Source organism: Phaenicophaeus curvirostris, chromosome Z (genome assembly GCF_032191515.1).
Source record: "Phaenicophaeus curvirostris isolate KB17595 chromosome Z, BPBGC_Pcur_1.0, whole genome shotgun sequence".
NCBI classification, from domain to species: Eukaryota; Metazoa; Chordata; class Aves; order Cuculiformes; family Cuculidae; genus Phaenicophaeus; species Phaenicophaeus curvirostris.
The window spans coordinates 58,664,993-58,689,768 of record NC_091431.1 but is presented as its reverse complement, the minus strand read 5'-3'; positions in this window follow the sequence as shown (position 1 = coordinate 58,689,768).

The following is a 24,776-nucleotide window of genomic DNA, read 5'->3' as shown; positions in this document are numbered from 1 at the left end:
TCGGCTGCCATTTGTCACCATGTATCCCTAATGCTTCCAGATGCTGCATGATGATCAGACTCAGGCAGGACAACATATTGCAGGTTACCCTCTTAGATTAAATGGCACTGCAAGCAAGACTAGACAGGGAGAATAATATCAGGCTTGTCTGTAACTGATATGACAGGCTGTAGCTCAGAGTAGATGTTATGCATACAGAAAAGATGCTTGAGTGCCATGTTCATTAACGAAAACGCCCTGCTGAGTCAGCCAAGTGAACCTTCTCTTAGTCCAGTATTCAGCCTTATGGTGACAGTACAAGATGCTACTTTGGGAAAATATGTGAGCATTACCACTACTGAGGGCCATTCCTTTCATAATTCCCCGGTATCCTAAATATTAGGTAATATATCCCTGCTTAGCCCATCCGTTGTCCTTTCAAGGATCTGCTTGATTTATCTAAACTCTTTCTGAACCTGCTAGTTCACCATATCTCCACAACCCACATGACACCAAGTTCCAGAAATTCATAGACAGCTGTATAAAGAGGCATTATGTCTGCTTTAAAATGGTCTCTTACGAGTTTCATAAATTGTCCTCTAGTTCTGTCATGATGCGATGTGATGAATGAAATCATTCTACTTTCACCTTATGCACTATCTGCATAATTTTGTAATTCTCAATAAATTAGCTCAGTAGGTACAGTCTCTGACACTATGGCTCCTACTGGAGTGTCTTAGGGTACATTGATAAATTAGAAATTATAAACAATACACATTTGTGAAAGAGGATAGTGGTAGATAGATGCATGTCACATCTGGTAAATGATGCACTTTACAACATGAAAAAAGTAAAGATGGCAGAAGGAATTCTTTAAAGTTAAATACAAACAGTGGAATATTTGTATTGAAAAAAAGATTATTGAAAAAGATTGAGATATTTAAAACATAAGCAATCTATGTTTCTTTTGCTTCTTTTCTGAAGAAATCACTGAAAAATTATTTATTTTAAGAGTGCTTCATCATTTTGTACGTTTAAGCAATGAATCATTTTCATACTTTTTACAATGAAAATATAAAAAGTATTACAATAAATAAAAGAACAATAAATACTGAAATTTTGTTTCTCTGCATATTGGATAACATATGCAAGGGTTGGACTTTGTGGCGTAAGATGGAAGAATCGAAGTTTCAAAGGATCAAGATTTGCAGTGACTAGTTCAAACTGAGTGATAAAGAAATCGTGGTAGATACTAATACTCTCACAAGTCCTCATCTCTTTCTACATATAGGTTTAAATTTTATGAAGAAGTTTGTTTGGGCCAGATCACATGTAGGTGAACACGTTAGACAGATGTATGCAGGGCCAGGCCCTGTGCTATAATTATTTCATCATGGGGATCCAGTCTTCATCTTCATTTGGCAGAAACTTGAATTCAAAAGGAGTAAGGAAGATTGAGAGGATCAAATTTATACTTGATGTAATTGCTTGGCAGTAAACCAAGGATAAATTTGGCCCATGTGTACAAACAGAAGTAACTAAAAATGTACAAGCGTTACAGAGCCATATAAAGCAGCAAGTCAAGGGAGAACCAGGGGCATCAGCTTGAGAGGTAATCAATATGTGTGGGAGGCTGGAAAAGATAAGCAACATCAATGTCAACTGAAAGTCAGAAGCAGGGGGGAAAGCTATCACAAAGCAGTAAAATAAAAACTTTTTGTCTGCATTCATGAGTGAATTTTGCCATTCATTAAGTATTTAATTGTTTGGGGTTATATCATACACTTGACTAAACTACTAAGCAAAAGCAGAAACAATCAGGAATATTTTGGACCTTTTTTAACCTGGAATGAAGATTTAATATCCCACTTTAATGGAAGAAATTTGGTTTGCAATTCTGTTCATGCTTCATAACTCATGGCCTAAAAAGGAGGCATTGTTAAATGGTGTATTCAAGAAGGGCAATACAGCTGGAAGCATCATTCTGTTTATTTCCCGAGGTTGAGACTATGGTCTAGAGTATTTTGAAAGTGGAAAGACCAGCTTAGAAAAAAAAGTCATTATGTAAAATGAACTTCTGTATTCACTGTTGCCCAGTATTCTGTGCAGCCATTTACTCACATACACTGAGGGAAATATACATATAAAGAAATTATTGGCAACAAGTGTTTATAACCCCCTAACTCAGAGGCTGCTATGTCTCTCTATAAAGTAATTTAGAACAAATACAAAACTCGCTTTTGTTACTTTACCTGACAGAAAGCTCTAAATACATCCAGGTCTTGTCTTCTCCCCCATGCACCTTCAATACAGATAAAGCCATTAAACCAATGTTAAGGAAGCTTCAAAATATTAACTGAACTTTATTTTGGTAATTTAAAAGTATAATCCAAACTGCTGTGTTTTTTAAATATATTGTCTTTTTTTTCTTCTAGTAGCCAACCAGCATGTTTTCTCACATATGAACTAAAAACTTTTAGAGCTTATTTGTACTGTTTTTAAAAGTACGCTAGCAAAAACCTACAGTGTGTAAGCTGGAACAGGTAGATTTGCATTTTAGTTTGCTTTTTGAGAAGCTTCAGTAGTAATAACTGCTCATGTTATGATAGCATTACTGCATCCTCCTTTTTAACAGCTTTGTCTAAACTAAAGGATTAGCATTCCCAGGTGCAGTCCAAACTCTCAGTGCTCAAATGGATTGAAGTCTCTATTTCCTTGTTTACTCAGGTCTTCTGCAGTTAAAGCAAGTTGTGATACACATAAACTCATTTCAGAAAGGAGTTTTAATGTGGCTAATGTGCATAAATATGGGGTGAGATACAGGGAGCTTTCCCACTTACTTCAGCTTAGGCAAGTGCATTCAGAGCTTGCCAAAATGATGACATTCTGCTGTGCCTGTTTATATGACTGCTTTTAAGCTGCTGCAATTTTAGTGATGCTAGAATGTCCTGGGGTGCTGTGGGGAAGGGAATTTTCCTCTGTCTTTTTTCTTTTTTGGTTGAAAGGACTCAAGTCACTTGGCACAGGTTCAGATTCTTTTTATAGGATTGAGTTTGCATTTTTCAGCTACCAGTAAAAAACACACCCCAGCTCTATTCACAATAAAGATTAACACATAACAAAAAGACATAGAACAGCATCTAGCACAAAGGTGGGAAGAAAAGTCAGAGAAATGAATAGGCTTTTTGGTGTGTTCTCGGAAATCTGTATCTGGCAGTTTTATGTGTTAGCCCAGAGAGCAAAAATGCTGCTGTGGGGAATGTTTAAGGACAGGAAAAACGTGACGGACAACCCACTGCCAAATTATGAAGCTCCTCTTCAGTAGTTACTATATAGTTTGCTTAAGTACTTTCTCTAACTCCCTGCAGAGAAAGGTGAAGATATATGACATGGTTGCATCAGAGTTTTTAAACTTGTTCTTCTCATTGTACCTTAAACCTTTGTCTCATCTATGCCAGGCTTTTACATGGATTGCTCAAGAAAAACTAAGAAATATTTGTCCCACCCCACAAAAAAAATCCTTGGACCATAAAATGTGTTGTGTTATTTAGGCTCCACAGGAGAGATGGGGCAGGATTTTCTCCATTCTTCACTCTGAATACAGCATGTCTATTAGCAATTACATACAGCCCAACCCGTGTGCTACCCTTACCAGTGGTGATTTATTTCCTTAAGTGTGTCTTCTCAATAACTTTCTCTCAAAATAACTGTAAAGTTTATGGAAAGCATATGGAAAGGAGGAAGAGAAAAAAGATAGATGAGACTGTAAATGGTCTTTTGCCACAATCCTTTCAAGAATTTGGCTTCTCTTAAGTTTTAGGTATCACTTATTTCAGCACCCCTTGTTATTTCCTCCCTGAGGTCCTTTCTATCTCCTTGGTATCAACTGATAATTTCCATGAAAACTACCCCAGAAGAATAGCTCAGAGTCAGCATGAGTTGTCAACATGCAAAAATCACTAATAATATTGGATAACATCAAGGGTGATCTGCTTTTCCTATCTGTCACTAAACACACTGCACTGACATTTTGGCACTTATTGTAGAAATGGATGAAAATACAGGAGTGTTTTAAAAGTGCATTACTATAAGTGTCCTCATGGGCCCAGCAATATCAGTGTTAGTGTTAGAATAATTTTGTACCGAGAACGGCTGGATGGATGTTTGACTGCTTCTCCTCTCTAGGTAGGTGCATACCTTTCATGGGACATAGCAGAAAATAGTCCTACATGAAACAGTCTTAAAATTGCACTCAACATCACTGAGTGAAAATGTCCTTTATGGAGACATCTTGAAAAGAAGCTTCAAGATTTTGGAAGTGATATGAAAGATTTTCTGTCAGAGAATATGCATGGGCAAAATCCTGCTAATCTGCAGTTCTCCTTAAACATGAAAAAAAAAAGGTGGGAACATGGTACATCCTGCTTAATTTCTGCATATGCACTTCGATACACTGATCAGCATTTCTTCTGTCTTGTATTTGAACCTGATTGGTTACAGAGTGTTATACTGAAAGAAGAAAATACAAATGGACTCTGAATTGAGCAGTCTTTTGGGTAGTCATCAGACTGATCCTGACTGATTTCAGAATTAGACACCGTAAGTTCTTGTCAGGCAAGAGTTTGTGGTGACTCATAGTGGTTTTTAATCATTTATCATTAACTTGAATTTTGAAATAAAGAGGATTCTTGAGTCAAGATTTGTGCTCTTTGTGACAGAAAATGCCTTACAAGATGGGAAACTGTGTGTATTAATGCTTTTGGCAACAATATTAAGGCTTAAAGCTATTTATGTGCATCTTCAGACCCTTCTAACTGGGCTTATTCATAGCTTTTTTCGACACTTGGAGTCAACTTCAGTGCTCATTCTTTTTCAATAGCTACTAATTCAGAATAACACAACCCATGACTCCATGACTCTATCCACCACAGCTCATTGATGCTTCCTTAAACAAATCTGGTCTGGGATACTGCTAATAAATAAAAATATTATCATAAAAATAACAAAAAGTCTATAGATTTCCTGTTTGCTTACAGTGGCCTTCTAGGTTCCACTTGGTGGTATTCAATCCATTGGACCCCTTGAACTGTAGAGGAGGCCCCAAGATTTTCACTAGAAGACCTTCTAAAGATGTCTAAGAAAAACGCATTCACATTTTCATCTATAGCATTTCTAAAGGATTCTGCTCTGCCACTACAAAATTTTGAGGGGTTCCACAAGTCTCAAAGAGTTGGAAAACTTTAGCATTTTCAAAATATTCACTGCTAATTTAGCTGACTTCCTGCTGGGCACAATCCCACTGTGACTTTTGTCATTGACTTTACCAGAAGCAGAGCCAGATATAATTATATAATTATAATATATTCCAGTGTATATGCATCATGGTAAGGCTTCTATTAGTGTTTTAACTTTTTTACTCCAAGATCTACGAACTTGCTAATCTAACTGAAAAGTTCTCACAGAATATTGTAGATTTACTCTGGAAAAACTAATATGTTGAGAGAAGGATGACTCAACCAGACAGATTTGTTACATCAGCAATGAGTATTTTACCATGTGACTGGTGCAGGAGGCAAGTGAGAGCATGAAAAATCTTTGCCCTGGTAGAAGAGACGCTATATTTAGTATGGGATATGGGAATCTAGAGTATAGTATTTTGCACTATGTGAAGATTTAAGATTCACTTGAAATCCAAAATGTAGAATGATACAGCAGCATCTATAAATCAAAAAAAAAAAAGGGAAAAAAGCAAAGCTTTCTATCTGATTAATATAATTTACTAGCATCAGTCTTAGAAAACTCAGCAGGTAAACTTCAAATTATTAATTTTACAAAGTTATTGGCATCAAATCTTTTTTTAAAAAATTGCATCAAATACTCTTCCTGGGTAACTACTGCAGTTATAGCATAATATGAGTTTAGTGATGGGGGTTTTCTTTTTCTTATTTTTTTTTTTTTGTTATTTCATTTACCAGAAAGGACATATTTACCAAAAGGAATTGTAATTTGTTCCACCTTAAAATAAAAATAAGACACCCAGTATCCAACTTATAGCTCTACCTTTGTTTGTTTTTCATAATTATTCTTTTGACTCATTTAAAATCCTTTCTGTAATGTTGAATATTAGAAAGGCAGCACAGATGCTGATTCTGTTTGCAATGGCCTAAAAAAGAAAAGTGCAAGCTTTAATCTGATGTCTAGGCTGCATTAAAAAAATTGGATTGAAAAGGATTAGATTAGATTAGACCTTCTGGATTTAAAAATGTTAAAACTCCATTTATGCTTTAACATAATCTCCTTCCGCTCTCTGGAGCCATCAAGCTGAGCTCTGTCCCTTGCAAGTATTTTTTATTATTATTATTAAATTTGCTTCTTTTTCATTTTAACATCCTAGTTTCATATTTGTAATAGCAAGAAATCCTTCGAGACAGATCTAAAAGTTCATTCTGACCTGGTGAATGGAAGGGCAGGCACTTAAACCTCTGGCTTTTATAATGATTTTATGTATTTGTGCACAGTCACAACTCTAAATATTAATAGCTAGTTTTTAAAAGCCAAATAAGAGTGAGGGTTTTTAAGGACTTTAGAGGCTTGTGAGAGAGTGATGGTGTTTTACAGTATAACAATTTATTTACAATGCGTTATTATGAAGAAATGTTCAGTTTAAAAAGCATTCGTGCACTTTACTAAATCTGAAGTACCTATTGCCTACAGCATCTGTAAATAAAAAAGGTATTATAGTATTTGCAAGCTGCTGCCTGATACTTCATAATGCATATTGGATTTTATTTCTCATAAAAATAAGACCAAAATATTATTTGAGGGGTTAAAGGACAGCATCTTTCAGAAGCAAAGTGAAAGAATAATAATACACTTCCTGGGATCAAAGCAACCTTTTTCAGTGCAGATAATGGTGACTCTACTGCTAAATTCCCGAGCATTCCACATCATGGGTGGAACTATTAGTTTTTCAACATTACTCTGTCTGTAGAGAAAATATTCCAGGCAAACTAAAGTTATCTAAAAGTGTTATGTATTAATATCTGATATGTAAGAGATATTATAGAATCATAGAATACTAACTGCTATGTGATAATATCAAACCATTGACTCCATTTCTGTTCAGTCATGGTGGATCAGCCCTTTCTATTCATCCATGGAGCTCTAATAAATTATGTGACAAGAAATAACACCACATGTGTCTTATTTTCTGCACTAGACACAGGCTCTGGATAACATCCAGAAGATTCATTATCATGATCTGGTCTGACCTAATTATACAAATAACTAGGTGCTATTATCAAAGGGATGATATTTGTTGAGCTGGGGTGGAGATTCCTTGATTAATTCAGGATGTTTGCTAGGACCCAGCAAGGACCTGTATGCTCTAACTGATGATTCTCACAGGATAACCTGGTTCAAAATATTAAGTGATCTGTCCAAACCAGTGTGAGTCATTGTGACACCATCACAAAGTAAGCAAATAATTTGATCAATAACCCCTGTTCTCAATGTAGCTATCATTATCAATTCACACAATAACTGAAAAAATGGCTATCAAATCCATAATAATGAATAAGAATCACTGGGTAACTGTTTGCTACCCAGTTCACTGTGGTCTTTGTGAGGCTTAAGGCTGTCAAGAAGGTGTACCTAGCAGAACACTCTTTTCCCGTCATGCTACCAGAGAAATCGAGATAGCTTATGAGTTTGGTGCTTTTTCAATTCTTATTCTGTTTGTTTTCATAGCCTTTCTTGACACCCATATTTCAGAACACAGATGGTTTATGTTCACACCACACGTTCAGGTGCAGATTGCCTCTAATAAATACCAGCTGAGTTTCAAGAGTTCGTTTTCATCATCCCTCAGATATGGGTCATTTTATACTGCCCACACTTTCCCAGCTTATTTGGCTAAGAATATATTTATATAGTTATATAGTTATATTGTACGGGAATCCTGTACTGCCAGATTAAGCACCCAAATATGAGCTAAACTACAGTAGGACCATGAGAAAGTGCAGTCCCATATATAAACCCTGTTAGCAACTAGGAGCATTTCCTACTATTATGCAGGAAAACTGCATCACTGTTCATTCAAGTATGAGAAAGAAGAACTATATGAGTGGAAGAAAACTATAGTGTACCATTAACTTACTTATCTAATTCATTTAGCTTAGCACTTGCAACTGGAAAATTGGGACAATCTGAGATACACTGGTCCAAGAAAATATTCTTTTTTTCAGCTATTATTAAATCAGAGGAACAGTGAACAGCTGCTACCAAAAAAAAGTCCACCAAAAACAGTCTAGAATCTGCTCATTTAGGGCCTGAATTATTTAAGTCTGGGATTTGTCATCTTCCCTTTGAGTCTGCCATCAAGGTTATAAACAGAGAGGTACTGTTATTAAAGGCAGAAACAAAGCACCTGTCTACAATTAACCATTAATCATAACAGCAGAGGCTCTTAGATGCTGGAGAGATCTGGACTTCAGGAAACTAGATCACAATCCTTTCAGTGAGAAGGGAAAAGCGAGTCTTGGATGAAATACAAACAGAGAGTGTTGTAAAGACTGCAAAACGTTGGAGAAAAGTACCAAGCCTACAGTGACTTGCTTACTGTAGATGTAGACATCCACACATTTAGCCACATGAATTATCTCTGGTTTTGAGCTTATACAAGTTGTGTTAGGTCCTTTCTGATTACTCTTGAATGGAGCAATATTAGGACAGATATTCATCACTTTACATAGACCTCATTTAAAAAAATATTTTTATCAGCCATGATGATATTCAACTAGCCTATACAAATTGTTTTTATATTTAAATTCAATCCTGAACTGGTAGAAAACTCAAAATACTGAAACTTCAGTTGGAATAGAAATGTTAGGAAAGCAAATGAACAAATATCACAATTTAATAGCAAGACACTGTCTATTGATGGGTTTGAACTAACCATGTTTTTTTATTATTACAATTGACATTTCAAGTGTTCCTATTTCATCTTTATTCTGATTTAATTTTATCTCATATAATGGAGCAGGATCTCACATTCTCCCAGGATTCTGGGTAGCAAAGTCTTTATCATTAGCCACTGATGAAAATATCTGTGAAATTACGTAATAAGAAATACTGATCTAAAGTACAAATCATTAGCTCAAATTTGACATTAAACTTCAGCAAGCTAATTGTCATTAGAAAAAATATTCAAGGTTTTGAACTGGGCACATGCAATTTGGGAGATGTGATTAATATTGTTATTGCGTCTACACAATTAGATATTTTTGAAAAACACTTAGATAATTGTACTTCGTGGTATTTTGCAGATGAAAAATATTTTCTAGATACTCATATTATTTCCTATCACAGTCCTTAGCTTCTGGTTAATTGTAGAATCTTAATTGTCATTTACTTAAAGTACCCTAAGTTATATTTATATTCTACGTGTTAAGAAAATTGAAGGATACACACAGAATAAAGAATTCACTGAAAATGATATAATTCCAGTTTTCAGAAAACATTATAGTTATATAATGCTAACTCATCATTAAATCCTAAACTAGCATGATTATTTGATGTGATATCATTGCATCTATTAAGTAGATAGAAAGGCAATGTTCAGATATATAATAATGTCAGTATGAAGTACTATTCTTCTAATTTACAGTTAAAAATATTTTCAAAAAAAAAAAACCAGAAAAATTCTAACTTGTTTACACAATTTCTGCAGCCTAAGTCAGTTAATGTGCATCATAACCTTATATTTAATATTACTGTGCCTATCTTACATAATCAGCACCTTTACTTGTATACAACCTTGGGGCAGTGCCCTACAGTAACCTATCAGATGCTGTGAATAACTATTCTTTTGACTCATCCTTACAGCTGAGCAGCTAGTTGGGAACAGTAAAGTTCAGCAGGTTAAAATGTGGAGTAGTTCTCTTCAGATAAGGAAAGCCTACAACAAGAGAGAAAGGGAGAATTACAGAAAAAGTCATAGGAAATGCCAGTATCTGAAACATGTAAATCCTGGAAAATCCACATGTGCAACTTTCTCTCAAGGCTTTTTGTCACCTCCTTCATTAATCCTAACCTTGGTCACTGAAGTGTGGATTGACTCCTCTTTAAGAGTGGAATAATACAAATAAAGAAGGTGGTACCTAACCTAAGGATATATTTCCTTATTCAAGGTCAGTGGACTGTTTAGGCTGATACGGCAGGATAAGTAAACCTATTATCATCTCACTGCTGTTAACAAGTTCTACTCCTTCCCTTGTGCTCCTACCAGTTACTCATAGTTAAGAACCTGAACTCATTCACCTCACAAAAGGATCCAGCCTGAGGCGCAGACTGTGACCACAGCTAGAAGCAGTGGTTTGAGGTTGCAGAAGAGCTATGCTTCTAATTTTCAGCCTTGGAGAGCCACAGGATCAGCTGAGCCACCAATGAATACAAAGCCTTCATCTTGCTACCCTGCTCAGTTAAGATATCTGAATAACACAGTGGAAGGAACAAATTTGAGTGAGACTACTGGTATCTAAATAGTGTTCAAAGGCTGCGTGCTCTACCAGAGAAGCAGTGTCCCCAAAATGTGTAGCCCTAGATGGACAATATGCCTGAATATAGATGTCTGGAAGATAATTGCATGTTCAATGGAAACGGATAAGAGAAGGAAAGAAAAAGGTTTTTCAAATTTTATCTCGCAGAAGTAGAGCAAAATTGCTTTTATATTTTTCAGAGGTCTTTCCTAGTTTTAGTGTTCTTAATAATTATTTTTTGTTTCGTTTTTTTTTTTTGGTTTTTAATCTTAAATGTGTCTTCAAGGTAATAGATTTACAAGAAATTATTCCCCAAATAGTTGTGTGAAGAATTTAGAAACCAGAACACAGCAAGTATCCAGCCTCTATGAAGTATGACAAGTCATTAAAGGGACTTCCCATTTCAGCTCTCTGAGCCACATGAAGAGCTAGTTTCATAGAAAGCAAAGGAAGAAATATCTTCGGTCAGTACTCATCATCAGGAAGGATTTCTGAAATGCAGTAAGATTTCAGGAGAATACTTGAGTCCTACAAGTTCTCAAAGGAGTTTCTTTCCAAGAAAAAACTTTATTGCCTGTAGTATCCAAACATCTCTTCAGAATGAGATGAGCTGTTGTCTTTCTGTCTTTTATGTGTATGTATTTATAGATATAGGTATATGTATATATGAATAGTTTGCTAAATTTTCTATACCAAATACCACTGTGATCAGTCGGTATGCAACATTCTCTGAGAAAGATCCCATGCTTTGGATTTAAATGTGTTAAATTAAAATATAAGAAATCAAAAATACATTAATCACCTTAAAAAATATTGAAAATGAGAAAAGTGAAAAGTACATCCTATATTTTGTCCGATGACTCATTCTTAGATAATAATTATTCAGTGTAAAGGATTCATGTACTGGAGAATCAATATGCTTTCAGATAGATACTATATCAGTCTGTTACCTTTGTTGGTCTTTATTTTCAACAATCTATGTCAGCAGTGGCCTCTGTGTATCTGGGATATTTTTTTATTTACTTGATCACTGTGGCATTTTTGACTGTGTGAGGGATCTCAGATAGCACAGTAGAGTAAGAAATCAAAATTAAGTCTAACATTGCAATTAAGATTGCCAAATAAATTACACAGACTTGTTGCTGATTTTAATTGAATTGCTTTTTTTTAGCAAAGATATTTTTGTTTTCTACTGTGGTAACAAGTTTGACTGAATTACTGATTCCAATTTCATTCAATTAATAGCTGTACAATCCACTGGTTTTAGGATTTTATGCTATATCAAATGAATATTATCAATTTATCCAAAGTTATCGAGCCGAACAGAGTTTTTTGTCTGAACAAATTACTTGGTATCATTGTTCTTTAATAATTACATTGGAATTAAATGACAATTACCATGAAATTACATTGTAATTTAAAAGTGACTGTGCCTACAGAGCGATGAAATATGCAGTTTGGTAGGACTGGTACAACAAATTTTAAGGGGGTGTAACAGGTAATCCAAACCTGATTTATATGTGCAGATCAACCTTCTCATTTCAGTATATCCTGGGATCATAGTTTGTGCTGTACCTCCTGTGCACAACAGTCACAGTGCACACCTCATTTTGCATTTTTGCAGAAGCAAACCACAGATACACCTTCAGTCCCCACCTGACTGCACTATGCACATCTTGCAGCTGATGAATGTTTTTATGTGCCACACACAATTACCAAGTCAGGGCTTGCCTTTCATCCATAGCACCAAGTTGCAGCCCCCTGTTTCTGCTGATGATGCCTAGACTCCCACTGTAGTGGGATGGAAAAGCATGCTGCTGGGATCAGCCATACCAAGAGCTGCACCTACTTATTTTTATAGCTATTTGAGGTGTAGGTTATGGTAAAATAAAATACAGAGGGGTGTGTAGTGTGGGTGTTTAGCACACTGCTGCAAAACGAAGTGTTTCTAACTCAGTAGTATTAAAATAACCTTTACTTGTTACAGTTAGGCTCAGATCTAGTAGAAGAAATTATTTATAATCCTGTATGAGAACTTTTACTCAGTAAAGAAAACAACAACTACACCCTTTAGTTTACTGTTTCACCAAGTCTGTGGTGATTGCTTGCCAAATTTTGCCTACAGAGACCAAATGGATAGAAAGCTCAATTTCTCTATCTCACTGGCCAAGCAGAGGGGCTCTGAGCTGTTCTCCCAAAGAGCACAAGGGTAACTCTCTCTCATGGCAGTGGGAGATGGGCTGAATCTTTGTCTCAGTAACAATTCCGTCTCTGATGAATTTTTGGGACAGTTCAGATATATACTGCTCCCTATCAAAACCATTTGAGAGATTATAGTCTCTTGCCACTCAAGAGATGAACCATAAAATGCCCCTGGTTACAAGCTCTGAGCTGAATTGCCAAAAACTTCTGACATATTTTTGTTGTGTGTTTTTGGTGTGATTTTTAGATTGATTTTTCTACTAAACTAGAACTTTGACATTTGCTCTACTGTGCTGTTTGTTCAGTGGTTTTTTTGTTGTTTTTTTTTTGTCCTTGAGTTTACCTTTCTGAATCTCCCAGAAGTCAGAAATCAGTGAAACTTTCCACTGCATACAGCTAGTCATGAAATAATATATTGTTTCACTTTGTTCCCTTCTGCCCTTCCATTAGTTTTGATTTCACATCCTTTAACAAGAGATCAATGGTTTGAGCACCAGTGTCTGCAAGGCTGCCTATCATTTTGCATTTTGCAAAGATTTAGGCAGCAGGAAATAAAATTGTTTCTTAAGTGAAGATGAGCTAATTAGCTGCTTCTGCTTATTCCAAATGGACTTGTATGTTGTAATAAGCGCGCTTATGAGATCTAGTCTGTGTACACATAAGGCAAGGGCTGCCATGGTTCTATTTGCCAGAGCAATGATGGTTATTACACAACATCACAGCCTCATAAGCAAGATCCCTTGACTTCATGTTCCAGTCACTGAGGTTTTAAAGAAACACAAACTATTAAGGATGCAGAAAAAGGAACAATAAAACCAGATGTGAAGGTAAAAAAAACAGGTAATAGGATTTGTGTAAATTTCTGGATCTTTTACCCTAGTTTCCAATAATTCTTCAGTGAGTTTATGAAAAGCAAAGGTTACAGAGTCATTCCTACTTATACTAATGAGATAAGCAGAAAATCACTGATGTCATGGAACAGAACCTTTCCCACCAATATTAACAGTTTCCTACTAACTGCTAAATGGGTGGAGACAAGGCTGTGCAATACTTGTTTTTCTTATCTCTATAAAAAAACTGTTCCCATTCAAAATATTTTCTAGGTCACTCAGCTTATTCTTAGATGCCTTTTATCTGCTACTCTTACAATATTTAATTTGAAGTTATATTAAACGGGAAAAAAAGAGAAAACGTTATTGTGTTGTGAGGCAGTTTCAGCAGGCACATAAGGATATAAAACAGAAAATATAATTTTCTAAATATACCTATAGCCATTAAAAAACAGATGCTTAGAAAATACCTCTGAGCCATGACCTTTTCCTAATGAGATGTACTGGATGACCTAATAGGTAGCTCTTTTTTCTTCAATCCAAGACTCTCCATATAAACAGCACATCAAACAATTTCAGAAACAGAACACCAAGCAAAGAATTTTTCATTTATTACTAATGCTTCTTTACATCTTCTTCAAAATATTTGCAGTAAAATGTACTTTAAAAAGAAAAGACACAGTTCCTAGACTAAGGCATAGCTATATTGGACATTTATTTCCAAATTATGACATTTCTTCTTGGCTTGGTTTTTTTTTTAATATACTTAAGGCAGGGGAGGTTGTATAGCTATTTAGATGCCCTATTTTTCTGAGTAGGAAATACGCATGTGAGCTGAACATATTATCTTGGATTAATTATATCTGAAGACACTACCTGCATATATGGAGTGACCATATTTTCAAAATTTTAAAAGATAAATTTTGAAATCTCAGGTAAAGGCACTGAACTGGACTATATCAGTGGTTATAGTTGAAAACTATACAGTACTTTGAAACAAAACAGTACTTTGAAAGAAAAACACTTGCAAGGTAAAGGAATGGTTTGCTAATATGCAAGTATATCAAAATTGGAATAATAATTTCTTATTATTTGTTCAGGTTAATGTGGCTTGTTTGGTTATTTGAAATCATTCTTGTTCTTGGGTGCCTACAATATAGACAAGAATACATTCTGTCTTCATTTGCACTTTGAAATTGGACTAGTGAAAACTTAATTTCATGACCAGTAATTGTCTACAATGTAGCATGTACAGTAAGAGGTTGTTCTGAGTCCTGACTGTTGTAAATAGGCCTAGACCTGCATAGTCTCCAAATATTGAAGAAAATACATATAACATACTATAGCAATATTAGAAAATACTATATTCATCTATACTACACATCTCCAATCTACTTATTATGACAACTGCGATTACAAGTACTAACTTTCACTTAATCAGATGAAATTATACAGATGTGGTCTGGGTTTTTGTTATCTTAAAGAAATAAAATTTTCTAAATTCCTTAAAAAAATTATAGCTCTGATGAGACTAAATTGTATAACATTCACTATTTTATAGAACAAAATGCTATAAAATGCTGTGCAAAGCACTATCAATAATTCAAAGATTAATGTAAAGCAAGGATGTTATTATACTTATCTCATGTAAAAAATAGCATAATGGTTTTGTTATTAAAATTGAAATTTGGGGACAGCAACCAACTTAACTCAGGTAGGCATTTATGGATGGAAGCAGACTGCATTTGGAAATCAAGAATCTTATTGTGTGTTGCATCTATGATAGGATTATCCAAGTTGATGGAAGTATTTCATACATAGGGGAAAAAATCTGGCCAGAGATTGGTTAGATATAAACTTAAGTGTTGCTATGAAATATAGAAAATCCATGTAGAATTCATTTCAAAATTACAGAGAACAAAAAGCGAGAGCAAGTGTTGGGAGATATTGCTCTTTCTATTGAGCCTGGGCAAAAATGTACCTGCCAAATTTTTGTTTTCTTTCCATGTACCACGAATAATTCAGTAAATGTGGTCCTATAGGGAGAAACATAGTCAGGTGCAGAATGCTGCTGTATTCTCTTGCTAACTGCTGAGTAACTCCTTGTAAGTCATTGCTTCTCTGCTTCTGTCCCCTTTGTGTGAAGCAGAAACTGCTGCCATCTTTTTGTCTTCCTCCCTCCCCCTGGCCCTTAGAAAGTGTTTATTCCTAAATAATCTCCTACTGACCCTTGCACAAAGTGCAATGAAATCCTGACTTTAACTGGATGACGTAGATTCACTAACCAAAGATGAAACACAGGTTCCAGATTTCCTAGTTCTAATTCAGTAATTTGGACTTGTGTCAATAATAAAGATAAAGGAAAGAGATACAGATTAATGTCTCATTATTTGTCAATAAATTTTAAAGTAAAGAAATCTGGTTCCCTGGGTGTTAAATCGTGCTTATTCTCCTACATAAACTTACAAGTGTAAAGTAAATTGCTTTCAGCTAATTATGAGCCGTTGATTAACAGTGTTGTGGCAATGAATAGATTTATGTTTTCCACTACTCAAAGACTATTAACCTTTCTTTAGTTAGCTGCCTCTCATTTGTGACATGAAACTGTCAATAATTTCAAAAATGCTAATGATCTCTGAAATACACATGATCAAATTTTTCACCTAGATCACAGAGAGCTGATATTTGAAAGACTCAGAATCTAAAACCAACTTTTTCTTCACACTTCCTTGGAAAACATTAATTTTAAAAAAAAAGACTAAATAAAATTTCTCAGTTTCAAAAAACAAGCAATCTATCTGCCATGCACTAGTCAGTTGTACAATAACGCAACTAATTCTGTGAAAGACAAAAAAAAAAAACAAACCAAAAAACAAACCAAGGGTGAGAGAGAAGGAAAGATAGCTCTGAAAAAAACTACATATATATGGATTACCAGTTTTCCAGGACACTTATCTCTCAAGTGCACACTGCACAGTTTTACTAGCTTTCTAGCTTCTAAACTCCTGTTCTTTGTGATGATAACGAAAAAGCAGGCAGCAGATCCTTCATCTTGACCATGAAAGAGATGGAAAAATGTGACTTTGGATGTTCTAAAGAAAATGAAGATTATGATCAACAGACATGTGGGAGATTGACATAAACACTGTGTTCAAAGAACATTAAAAAAGATGGAGAAACTCATTACTGTTACTGCATATGACTACTCTTCAGGATTAAAGAAACAAGATGAAGGTTTTGTTGGTGTAGATAGAAATGAAATATGAAATAAATAATTCAATTAATTCAAGCTCTCTCCCTCTTCTATTATTTAAAAACCTCCCCTTTAATCCCGATGCATGTTTCTTTTGTTCTGCAGAAAAACAAATAGCTGAGCTTGCTGAGCAAGTGTGTTTGTTACCAGCATTTGTTATTTGTGAGCTGGTATACAAGCTCTCTGAAGCCAAAGAACATTAGAAATGGCCAAGCTCTTCAGCTCCCATGAAAATTAGAAACCAGAGAGAAGAAGTGCAAGGGAAAAATAGAGAGTGGCAGGATATATTTTGAAAGATGAAAGGAACCTAGAAAAGCAGCAGTCTAATTAAATCAGAAGTGGATATACTACAACCAGAGGATTCTTCTGTAAATGATACATTAATAGGCATTAAAGTTTCGTTCCTGAGGAAAATTTGTTGCTGCTAAAATAAGATGAGAAAACCATGAGACAAAGAGACTAAATTAATGTTATAAACTCCAGCCCTCTAAGAATAGAGATAAAAGACTAGAAGAAAAATACCTTTTAAATAAACTAATACTGGAAGACATCAGACAAAATAAAATGCAGACTGTTAGAATGACAATAATAGCTAGCCACAGCAGCTACAGGGTTGATTATAATTATTTTCATATCTTCTACTATCCTATTCATATGAACAAAACATTCTTCATAAACTTGACCAAGCAGTCAGAGCACTCACAGTACTATATAGTAATATTTTATTGCTGCATGGAGGCAATGGAGGGCAACTTAGAATCATGGAATGAACCATAGAATGCTTTGTGTTGGAAAAGACCCTAAAGCTGGTCTAGTTCCAACCCCCCTATCATGGGCAGGGACACATTCCACCAGATCAGGTTGCTCAAAGTGTTGCCTGGCCTTGAAGACCTCCAGGGCTGGGGCACTCATGACTTCTCTGGACAACCTGTTCCTGTGCCTCACCACCTCAACATCAAAAAAAATCTTTCTAATATCTAATCTGAAACTCACATCTTTCAGCTTAAAAGTGTTATCCCTCATCCTATCACTGCACCCCCTGATAAAGTGCCCTTCCTCGGCTTTCCTGTAGCAATAATAATGTCTGGATACTGGGGCTTTTAGGTATCTAACATCAGAGTTATAATAAGTCTGCTTTCTAGGTTAGCTAAGTACTCCCTGTTCCACCTGAAGTTTGAAGGATTTCTTCTGACATCTATAGAGGCCGTGACACTACTCTTTGGTCAAAAAAAAGTTATGTATTCACTACATGAAGACAGTTTTTCAGGAGGGTCTTTAAGCCACATAAACCACCAGTCCATGGGAGGGTCAGATGTAGAAAGATTTAAGCCTAACTACCCATTTTTATTTTTCACATCTTGATCATCATATTAGGCTATGTTATGGATCACTCCATCAACAAATTAAGAAACAGATTCAGTAGAACATTGCTGTGAAGATGCTGTAATAATGATATTATCCTTTTGCTTCCTCTTGACTTATTAAAATATTAAAAAATATAAAATAAATATAAATAACATAAAATATAAAAATAAAAAAAATATTAAAATACAAATGCTCCTCAAGTGTAACTGAACATGACAGTCAAATATTTAATACCAATCTGCAAAATACTAGTAGCTAACCTTAAATATGCAACAAAAATAATAGCTAAGATCATTTGTAAAATGAACTGGTTCCATGAATGACCTAGAATGAATAGTGATTCATTGAAAGTCCACCACAAGAAAACAAAAACATTTTCTTTCAGTTTTGGTTGTTTCTTTGGGGTTTTTTTGGTTTTGTGTTAGGTTTTCTTTTTAACTAAAGCAGCTGCTTTTACCTGGAAAGAATTGTTTGTTGTGAAAACATACTAATATTTTAAAAATTACATTTCCATATAGCCAATTGAACTGTGTTTGACATTCAAAAGTATCAAAATATTTTTGTCCTTAAGGCAATTGGAAAAAAAGGGAAAATAAAGGACACTAGACCCTAGTCTTTCCCAACACGATCTGTTGCAGGTTATTCATCTTAAATAGTTATCTCACAGCTTCTACCAGAAGAGAATATGGATTATATTTTATTAAATTATGCATTTTTAAGAAGTTACTGTGTTCCTCTTGCTTGAAGAAGCCCCAGGGATCTCAAGGTTCTTAGTACTATATCTATGTAACTGACAAATAAAGATTTCCATTTCATTATTTATATCAACATAGGAATAAAGAAAATTAAGTAGTAGAAGCAGTAACTATCAAGTTGGCATTAAAGAAGTAAATTTAAATCTCCATAAATAGAGATGGCAGCTAATGTTTGAAGACCAAACCCAAACAGAGTTTAGGGTTGTTGCAAAGGCAATATTCTTGTTGCAAGCCAAGTCTCAGGACAGTTGAAGATGAAACAGCTAGCTCAGAAATCCCGCGTAAGATCATGAGCATATAGTTAGTCTGTAAGCCAAAATTACAGTTGTTAGGTAACTGGGTGACCTATTGCATGTTCAGATCTTCAGAGAGTTTGCAGGAAGCAAACCCAGTAATTTTGTGATATTGCAGGGTAAAGTGCACAGAAAAAGAGAAGCAGAAACAAGCAAATGAAAAAGGGATCACTACACTCCATAGGACCTGGAAGAAGTCACATACATGCCTTTCTTGTGCAGGAACCATGGTAAATTTAATCTCTTTTTTGTTATTTACATTGTAGATTTGCTGCCCTGACCATGTGCAAATTAAGTTTAGTTTAAAATGTGATTTCATATACAGTCTTAGAAATTCTTATGGAAGTACTCAGATTCTGCAGAACAGGACATTGGTCAGCTCTCAAGTTATATTCATGATCTCAGGACTAGTTTCAAGATAAGAAGTTAGTAATTCCTCTCGTGTTTGTTACACAAAAAAATCCCTGATAATTGCCCAATATTGATGGCTATAGTTTTTAAAAGTTTGAGTTGTCACATGTCATTGAGCCCCAGGGCTCAGTGCTGGGTCCAGCCCTGTTCAATGTCTTCATCAATGATCTGGATGAAGGCATCGAGTGCACCCTTAGCAAGTTTGCGGACGACACTAAGCTGGGTGGAAGTGTCGATCTGCTGGAGGGTCGGGAGGCTCTGCAAAGGGATCTGAACAGGCTGGACCACTGGGCAGAGTCCAATGGCATGAGGTTTAACAAGGCCAAATGCCGGGTCCTGCACTTGGGGCACAACAACCCTATGCAGTGCTACAGACTAGGAGAAGTCTGGCTAGAAAGATGCCTGGAGGAGAGGGACCTGGGGGTGTTGGTTGACAGCTGACTGAATATGAGCCAGCAGTGTGCCCAGGTGGCCAAGAAGGCCAATGGCATCTTGGCTTGTATCAGAAATAGTGTGACCAGCAGGTCCAGGGAGGTTATTCTCCCTCTGTACTCGGCACTGGTGAGACCGCTCCTCGAATCCTGTGTTCAGTTCTGGTCCCCTCACCATAAGAAGGATGTTGAGGCTCTGGAGAGAGTCCAGAGAAGAGCAACAAAGCTGGTGAGGGGGCTGGAGAACAGGCCTTATGAGGAGCGGCTGAGAGAGCTGGGGTTGTTTAGCCTGGAGAAGGGGAGGCTGAGGGGAGATCTCATTGCTCTCTACAACTACCTGAGAGGAGGTTGTAGAGAGGAGGGTGCTGGCCTCTTCTCCCAAGTGACAGGGGACAGGACAAGAGGGAATGGCCTCAAGCTCCGCCAGGGGAGGTTTAGGCTAGACGTTAGGAAAAAATTCTTTACAGAAAGGGTCATTGGGCACTGGAACAGGCTGCCCAGGGAGGTGGTTGAGTCACCTTCCCTGGAGGTGTTTAAGGCACGGGTGGATGAGGTGCTGAGGGATATGGTTTAGTGTTTGATGGGAACGGTTGGACTCGATGATCCGGTGGGTCTCTTCCAACCTGGTTATTCTGTGATTCTGTGTGATTCTGTGATTCTGTGATGTTGTTCTGAGAAGCTTCCTTTTGCTTTTCACAGTAATTCTTATCTGCATAACTTTTACAAGAGAGTTAAACGTTAAACTGTCAGATACAACATAGGTAAAAACCTGGGTCATGGCTAATACCTTTGAATAGCACAAAAGTGTACTCCAGCCTTTTTGAATGGAGAAGTTGGCAGAAGCATATGTACTGACAGGAGATTCTGGAGTCTCTGAAAACTGACTTTAGTGACTCTCTAAGGAGAAGTACTCTAAGCTTAGTAGGATGCTCAGCATAACATTTAATTAGAAGATAAGTAACTGTTAGGCAGAGCCTTGGAGAGGTAAAGAGGCAAGGAAAATTGTAACAAAAAGCCAGACAGACAAGACAGAATAATTTTAGACAGAACTTGCATCACCAAACAACCCTAGGAGAGAAAAAAAAAATTCTTTAAGATGAAATGGATTCATGAAAAACAAAAAGGATAGAGGAATGCAGCTGGGGTCAGTTTATGTTGTGTAACAGAGGTGAAAGAGGCCATGGCACAGCCTGAAATTGCAGTCAATTGTGGAATCAATTTCTTTAGTGCTGCACTTATTGATAGTACTTCATAAAAGTAAAAGGAATTTGTTCTATTCTCAGATAATCCATGCCCTTGGTTTTTATTTAATGTAGATACTGAGCTGCAAATATTACTATTTAATACTTTAAACTGGATGTAGAATCTCTGGCCAAAGTAAGCCTCTTCCTTACACTGGTGTGTAAGGAACCAAGTGGTTTTAAGTGAAACAGTTTTGTGTACATAAAGGTGTGAGAACAAGATTTGCCCCACAGAGTATAGTTCACTGGGGATCCCAAAGAATTTTTAACAATTAAGACTTTTCTTGGACCAATAGTTTAAGCATAGCCGAGTATCCTACTTTCCACTTGCGTAAAATTAATGCTTATTGAAGATCAAAAAACATTATTAAAGGTCAATAAATGCTTCAATATTTAGGTTTCAGAAATGTTTTCAGGTAACCCATTTTGAGTGTGATTTTTTTTTTATTACTCTTCTCCAAAGGAAAAAGTACTGTCCTGTGGGATTTGTAACCCAGTGGAATGCATGAAAAATAAAAGAAGTAGTAGGCAGGAAGTTAAGTCAAATTCGTGCTGCCTTGGATGTCCAAAATAATGTGCATCTTCTGTAAATGGAATTGAAACTCTTTCTTATAGAGTGGCATTTTTATTATATAGAAGATCAACAACTATATAAAATGTGTAATCCTCCAAGGTGTTATGTTACAAATTCTATCTTTCTTTCCCATTCTTCAGTGGGAGGGGTGGGTAGGAGGTGATAACAAAGGGCAGTAGGAAATTACTTCAAGGGAGTATGTTATAATATATAGGATATTACTAACCTTTCTAGTGGAAATCTAAAGTATGTACACCTTAAAATCACATCTGGTGAGTATTTCAGTCTAAAGATCTCCATGAGGCTTCTTTTTCTAGTATCAGAATCTATAGTGTTAGATTAGCTTGATCCTTAGTTTTCCTCTCTGTCTGTAACTGATATAAAACACTATGATTTTGGAGTGGCAAGGACAGTTAATGTTAATGACTGCTTTGCACTGTAGTGATAGGGCAATTGCTACATAGCATAAGTTATTTCTAAACAGTTTATGAAACTGCACTTTAGAACTGATTTTTATAATCAGGTTAGAAAGAAACATAACCATAAGCAAAATCTGTAGCTTCATTTCAGCGGTGTTACCAAGGGAATGGAATGCAGTGCTACAGATCGGTGTACAGTGATTCTGATTCCTTGTTTCACCACGTACTTGCTCCTGGCCAATGCTGGTCTGAATTTGGGTCATGCTGACAATTAGCATTCACTTCCAGCTGATGGATGCTTTTTCAATCATCATAACTTACTTCTGGTTTAAGCTAGTCTCTAGAGTGGTATATTCTCTTTATGAGTAGCTCTAATAATGGTATATCTTATTAACATCATGAAGACTATGCTTTTATGCCTGCTTAAGCCTCAACCCCTTTGTGAGGTAATGCTGGGGAATGTGGAACTCATCTTACTCACTCTTGACATCAAGTAAACATCAATGGCCCCTCACTTCTGCTTGCATTCTTATCTTCAAGGATGCAGCCTTCAAGAATGCAAGCAAAGAGATCACATTCAGCTGTTGAGAATTTCCACATTGCTGTCTACTCAGTTGAAAGCAGCAGACTTGTCAGTCACAAGGAATTGAGTCCATGAAATGGGGATAGCTAAGAACTGTTGTCAAATATCTTCTTAAAAGGACACAGAAAGTGTCAGACTTAGTGTTGGCCCAATGAACAGGTGAAATCTTGCCATCAGATTTAGGAGGGGAGAAATGAAATGGGGAGATGAGGTACTTACAATGCTTTGTTACTTGCACTGTTTCAATAAATTACAGTTTCTTTGTACAGATTGTAAATGTTATCATATCTACAGCTCTTAACTATGCATCCAGTGCTGATGTTCATAACCTGTCTCCTACAAGCTTAAGGCTGAACGATTTGTCATCTCATTAAGCCCGTTGGAGACAGTTATGCCTCAGGGGGCTCAGTCAATCAACTGCAGTAGAGAAGAGCTGCATTTCAAATTTTCTTATTTATAAGACTTGAATAAGCAATGAAAGTGGGTGCAAAACAATTTTAAACTAAATGTGCAATCATTGGAATTGGAACACATGACATTCAAAGTTTAGCAAATTGCTTATGTTTCAGAAGACTCAACAGAGTTAATCGGCAATCAGAGATCGCTCAGCTGGTATGCAAAACAGGAATGAGGGAGAAGGGCTGCAAAATGACTGGGAAAATGTTGGAGATGAACAACTGAAAGAGATCGTTCAATCAGTAATATCACCAGCAAAGGGTGCAATAATACAGTTGTCATCAATTGTCTTGTGTACATCAGCAGGGGAATACCCACAGAAACCATTACTACAGCATGGTTATATTCTATCACAACAGGTACCCAAAGGATACTGCATCTAATGTGCTGTATCAGGAAATGCAGAACAGGCAGGACAAGGCACATGGTGTTTTAAATTGCTACCATACTCATGAGATACTGGGATGACCAACTGAAAGCTGAAGAACACCGCTGTGTGGGGTAATTGACTTGAAATTTCCGGGACTGTGATTTCAGTGTGTTCTAGCGACAGACTTAGCTATGTCTGTCTGAGCTTTCAGGGCACAGTACTATACAGCCCTTCAGGCCCTGGATGTTTGGCATCTGCAAGTACATTTGAATCTGTATTTTTAATTCCCTGGATTTGTGTGTATAATAATATGCTAAATAATATGAGAATGAATCCTGTACTTATTGTGGCCCCTGTTCTTGGTAAACATTTATCCAGAGTAAAGATATCACACCAAGTACAACCAACTTTCAACATAAAGGGCGGTGTTCAAATGCAAAGCCTTTGCGGCTGCTGACATTTCAGCACTGCCAAGCACTTCCATACCTTTTTATAGACCAGGTTTTATTCTGTATAAATGTGGCATGTAAAAATTTGACCGGTGAATACATTTTATTTCTGCATAGTTCCATTGCATACAATTTGTTGTGGTGTGGTGTTGAAGTCTGGAAGCAGTGGGTCATATCCTCAGAACATATACATCAGCGTAACTCTAGAAAAGTCATTAGGCAATTTTTTTTTTTATTAGACAGAGCACAGTACTCTTTACCCAAAACCTCTAGCATGCAGACTGTGAATTCTAAATTGACAGCAATAACTTGTCTACTCAGTTTTTCTTTCTTTAAGACCTAACCCATCTTAAATCCAGCATGTGTGTATTCTTACAATTTTAAATATTGACATCTGCCATTTCTGCTATTGATTTGATCCTCCCTTTATTCTGCCTAAGTAAACTATTCTTGTGGAAATTATGTTTTATGACATGTCTTAAGAGCTCTCAGGACAGTCTAAGGATATTAGTATAGTTTCTCCTAATTTGCAAAAATCAGGCTTACGTCTAAGTAAATAAATATTTTTTTTCCATAATTATGTAGTGGTTTAGGCTTCGGTGACATAAATTATGTCTGAATTACACC